General features: G+C 35.9%; 1 long non-coding RNA gene across 1 annotated transcript; it reads left to right on the top strand.

Moving 5' to 3' along the window:
* The first annotated feature begins 544 nt into the window (after positions 1-544).
* On the top strand, positions 545-3,910 carry LOC125326532. The gene is made up of 3 exons (XR_007204689.1): positions 545-679; positions 1,954-2,034; positions 3,665-3,910. It is a non-coding gene; the product is annotated as an uncharacterized LOC125326532 (long non-coding RNA).
* Positions 3,911-6,025: the final 2,115 nt, after the last annotated feature.

The raw sequence follows: 6,025 nt of genomic DNA on the forward strand, positions 1-6,025 counted from the left end.
TGAGCCATATTTGAAATGCAGACCTTCAGCTTTCTGGAGACTCAAAGTCCAGACTCCAAAGTTTTTAATGTGACTAGAAATGCCTCTGTATGTCAAGTGAGTGTGAGACTTCACTGATTAATTTTGTAATAGTTTTGGAAATGCTCATGGCATTGTCAACTTGTGGGAATAGTCTTTTGGGAACTCACCTCAATTTTCACAATGATTATGTCTTTCAGACTTTGGGGTTTTTAGTCATGACAGTCACAAGTAATCTTAACTGGCTTTTTATTAAAATCATGTCATTATAGGAGTTGGAAAACATTGTCCAATCTAGGGGGTAAACACAATTGTAAAAAGTAGCTCATTCATGCTACTTGTCTGATCCATCTGGGATTTGTGAGAAACCTTCTGTATGCTTTTGGTGGGCAAATTTTTGGTGGCAAATTAAAATTAGTATTTGGAATAATAGCCAAGCTCCTCAGTCATCAAAAAACTGTTATTTTCACTCTCTGAATGAATGAGCATAGCTCTTTAATACGTTTTTTCTTGCACTTCTAGAGTCCTCACAGGTGAAATCCACACTCACATCTGTCCTCTGATGTGTTACTTTGCTGGCTTTGAGGGCTCTGGTGAGGAATTTTGGGAATAAGGGCATCCTGTGATGAATTGTCCCATACACTGTGTAAAATAATACCAGGTAGGTGAGAATAATAGGCTATAAAGCTTTCGTTAGCAAAGCAAACTTCTTTTCTCTGAGGTGCTTCAGTGCCTTGTGGGGGTGGCTCATTGTTTTCCCCTCTGTGGGATTTTGGAAATGTAGCCACTTGAAATGTGGAGCACTGTCATGCACCAAACCAACTGTGCTATATAATCTACTGTTATATGATTAACTGCAGTTTCTTGAAAAAATACTTACCTTTACCAGTTGTACTAGTATGCATAAAAAGAAAAATATGCTCTTATATGTCTCTGATATATCTCAGGATGGAAACACTTTGCTGACAAGTGCTCCTTGTCTTTGATAAACACTTTTGAAATCTATCAAAACAGGTTTCAAGTTTTATAGTGCTTATACGTACATTTTAACTGAAATCAAAGAAAACTCCAAACAAAATACTGAAAACTTCTCACTTTTTGGTTTTCCCTTTTCCCTTCCCCCTTTCCTTTCCCCTTCATAGTACAATGATTTTGTCTTCTAATGGCTGATCTTTAGGAGCACTCCTGTAATGATTTTTTGAAATAGTGTTCTCTGTAAAGACTGCACTTGTCATCACAAGCCCTTGCCTCTGAGAAAGCTCATGCAAAAAAAGCAGAGACTCATTGAAATCCTGCAGAGAGAAAATTCAAAAGGGGTTGGGTACAATCATTGTCTCCATTGTGCAATCACTGGTAATATGAATTCAAGTTAAAATTCAAATGAACACTTGGAGTAATGTTCACCAATCTCACACATTTTATATAAATATGAGATACATGATATTTATATATATGATGTAAATAGCATCAGTTTCTTAGCTCTTTTAAAATGACTTGAAGAAATGAAGTAATCGCTTCAGCTGATGAGGCTTTGCAACATGTAATTTGCTGTGGGCCCCATCACATCTCAATGTGCTCAGATTATGTTTGATGAATTATTGAAAATGTGACTCTTTCATTTGAAATGCTTCTCAAATCTCAAACAATAAGAACAGTCACAACAAAGAAAAGAGTGTGGAAAAGGAGTGAAAATGTTTGTCAAAATAGCTAGAATAGCCATCTAATAAGCACCCTGGTGAAGGAATATTTGGATAGGCTGAAGCTATCCTTTCTTTGTTTTACCTTTGCCTCCCTATATTTTGACTATTTTGCATTTTTGTCTTCTGCAGTACATTCCTAGAAGTTTAAAGGTATTTTACATATATATTACTGTTAAACTACTGAAAGAGTTCATTTGTAAGGAGCATTGTAATAGCTTTTTTTTCCTCCCCACAGAGCAGTGGGGTATCCACAGAACAGATACTCTCTCCCACATCAATGAATGCTGGGGAAAATGGGAAGCTTGCTCAGGGAGAGGTGAGCTTCTGCTTCTTTTTTGCTACAGGTGATTCACAATGGAAGAGTAGCCTAGGTCCCGTCAAGCGATCTCCACAGAAGTCAGTTTTGTTTCACTGAAAGTGTGTGTTAACCTAAGTGTGATGAATACTTCCCTTTATCACCTCTTATCACCTTATTGAACTGGGTCAGCAATATTAAGTTACTCCTTTGATAACAGAATTAGGACAGTTGTAAGGGCTGAACTGGGATTTATATGGCTAAACAAGATACGATTAGTCTCTTCATCTCTGTGTTAGGGTTAACTGTGGATTTTTGGTGGGGGAATTCCTTGTAGGAGATAAAGATGGGTACTTAGTCCACTGCAGTTGGTGGCAAAGCCTGCAAAAGCATCCCTGATCTCAGGAGCAGCATGATTTCACCTGGCATAGAGCAAGTTACTTGTAGTTGTTCTGTACTTGTTTCTGCTTGACTGTTTTGTCACTATTATCCCTGAGATATGAAGCTCTGTCTCTTGCTGTATGATACAATGTAATAAATCGTGACATCCAGCACATTTTACACTTCTATCCTAACTTTTTTATGCTGCTGTCTTAAGCAACCATAGCAAAACCTTTAATGTTTGAAAAAGAAAAGAGCACAAATGAAGGTTCAGAAATAGTTTCTTAAAAGAGTACTTGAGAAAGAGTGATTTCCCTGCCAACATCTCCTCACTGACAGACCAGTAATGGCCTAAGAATTTGTGGCAGGAGTACAGCTCTGTCAGTGACTGTAACTCTTATTTTTTTCCTTTTTAATCTGAACTTGCCCAAGGAACAAAACCAAGAATGTTAAGTGAAAACACCAAAAGAAAATGTATATTTATTTTTCTTTTCCACAAAACTTAAACAAAGCCCCAAATTGTAGGTTGATTTCAGACTGAGGGATGCTTTGCTTTAACAAAAAATCAAATACTATATTTAATTTTCATTTGTGTTTTACTGTTTCCAAACAAGTGAGTTCTCAGAGCAAAACACATCAAGAAAATAGTGCAACATTAAAATGCTTAACAAATCTGCTTGTTGCTAGTTGCTATCAAAGCGTGATAGCTAGTTGTTATCAAAGAAAATGATAAATTCCATTCAAAGTCTCAAATGCTGCTTCTTGACGTTGCCTTTTCAAGCAAACATGATTTAGAATGAGAGGAAATTCTTTTGCATTCTTCCTGTGCTCAGGCAAAACCTCTGCTCTGGAAAGTGTATTCCCTCTAGTTGCCTTATTGTTTCTCCTTTCTTGTCTCTGTTTTGTTTCACTCCTCTCCAGGATCCTATTTGGAAAGCCATGGTGCACGTTTGTAATGCATAGAATCTAGTTAAGTTGAACCATAGCAAAATTAATGAGGGTCATAATAAATTCCAAGTCTCTTACCATGCTGTGTTTTTTTTCCTCGTATAAAATGTTGCTATTATTTTATACTGTATAATGTATTAGGATCCATCCCAAGTTATAATCAGCATTAGACAAAGAGACTTTCCCTGTGGGGGAAAACTCTCCAACAAGGATTAGTGCGCTGATGCACAACCAGATATTCTGGTTGATTTTACCTATTTCTTATCCTTTCTTCTCTGGTATAAATTTTGTATGCAACCATATTTTACTTCCTATGTTCCAGAAGGACTTCGAGATCTTCATCTTCAGACAATCTTGTGTGCCCTCTTGCCTTAAGTCCCATTATATAGAGTGTGGTCATTTTGATATGACTGAAGTCACGGAACTGTCGATCATTCCAACATCAAGGTTCGATTCACATGTTTGTTTACAGAAAGTATCATATCAGAAGTTTCATTTTGTCACATCACCCAATTGATCTGGAAATACTGATGATGCAGTGAAGCCACAGCTATGTAAAATTAATACACTGCTGCTCTCTGGCATTTGTGAATAGTCTGCCATTAAATTATAAACTTATTCCATCTGTACTTCTATGTCTCTATTACTTCTTTTTCACCTTCTTTCTCCCACTGGGACATGGCAATAAATGAAAAAGGAACATGGTTCTGAAAAATCCTCAGATTTCCCTTTTTTAAAAGGCCACAGAGGATGCTTATAAAATTCCAATTTTTCTTTGTTCCTGTGAGCAAACCCGTTAGTTTTGTGTTCATGTTGATCACAATCAGTAAAAAATGAAGCCTCTCTATGGAATACTTAATTTGATCTAAATATGTCCTATATTTTAAAATATAACTGTATTTACATGGTTCTAAAATGGGCAGAAGATAGAATACCTGTAGAAGTTGCTGGATATAATAAAAAGTAAAACAAAATACATAAATATATAATATATATTTAGTAGACAAAAGAAATTGCAATCAAACAGGATACTCTGTCAACACTGAATTCAAGCCTAGTAGGCAACTGGATGCCTGTTTTCAGAAAATGCTTTCTTTAGGCCCAAATAACATGTGCTTTCCCATTGACATTGGCAATCAATACAAAATCCATCAAAATGTGAATTTACATCGATGTCTAGAAGCTCTTTCTCTAGGCTAAGCCATCTTGAGAAATCACAAGAGCAGACACATTAGTTCAGAAGGTCTTTTCTGTTTTTTCTGCTCTTTAATAATTAAAATAAATACTCCCATGGAATCAAGCAGTAAGCAGCAGGAATAGTTGTTAAAAAGTGAAATGGTTGGAGTACATATGGTATCCCTTCTGTATCCTATTTGATTCTGCTAATCCTGCAGATAGAGTGGATTTTTACAGGGAGAAAAGGCAGTCAGGGGAAATGGGCTTTCTGAAGAGGATTTGGCACCACTCTGGGACTTAGATGAAGGTCAGATGTTCAGAAGAGGCCAGCATTAAGCAGCTCCAACCATGACACTTGTGCACAGATTTCTCAAAGAAGTCAGCATCTTGTATGCAGTGCTTGTTCTGATAATCTTATTTGTTTTGGTGGCAAAGCCAAAGTTAAGCCTTTCTGGAAATCTGACTGCTGTGGCCAATTTTGTTGACAGAAGCCCAGCTAATGCATATTGAATTGTGATTTGGAATGGTCAGAAAAATGGAAATTTTTTGTGTGTTTCATGCACAGATTTTGAAACGTTTATTTTCAGAGAAAACTGATCAGAACTGAGAGCTCATTGCAAGTTTCTTGTGTGGCCCCCTGATGTTTAGTCAGTGCCTTCTTTTCTCTGAAGGGTAGGAAGAAAAATGAGCAGCATTTCACTGTTGGGTATAATTGTATTCTTATGAAGAATCAAATGTAAATTGATATATAAATAGTAGATATTTTAAGGGATGACAAAGATGCAGCCATACTCATATGGTGGGTGGTTTACCATTAATCTCAGTAGAAGCAGTATTGATGGTAATTTTACAGGCAAAGTAATTAATTTAAAACAGTGGAATACAAGTTCAATACTTCAGCCACAGTAAAAGTTATTCCCCTGCCATTCCAAATAAATCACAACTTCTGAAAGAAGTTAAAGATATCATTACTTTAAAAGATATTGTTGTGGTTTCTCCAATCAACTTTTGTCTATATATTTTTTTGAGGAAGGCAGATATGTATGTGACCATGTCTAGTTTTTCAATTATCTTATTGAAACCAGAATATTACAGTGTGTTGTGGTGTATGTTTATGTACTTGGTTACAGTAATTTAAAGAGCTTGGGATAAAATTAATTTTTCTCTGAATTCATTGAAGAAAAATGTGAGAAAAGTTCGACATTCAATCTTAATCCTAGCCTCTAACAAGTTTTTAGGCCTGACTGCCAGGAATTAATGGGATTTTTTTTCAGAGTTATATGATGGTTAAAAATATTTTCTAATATCAGTGTTTACAAGACCAAAGTTCCAGAAAAAATATATTTTCAACAACTTTAAAGAAATGTTGAAATAAAAAAAATGTGTGGAGATACAAACACCTGTGCATACACTCACATTCCAGAAATGTTAAAAGACCTGCTGCTCACAATACTCTTTCAACCTGTTTTCTTTTCTTTGCAGCCAAGCAGAATGTTCATTCATATAG

This window comes from Corvus hawaiiensis, chromosome 1, assembly GCF_020740725.1.
Source record: "Corvus hawaiiensis isolate bCorHaw1 chromosome 1, bCorHaw1.pri.cur, whole genome shotgun sequence".
In the NCBI taxonomy this organism is placed as follows: Eukaryota; Metazoa; Chordata; class Aves; order Passeriformes; family Corvidae; genus Corvus; species Corvus hawaiiensis.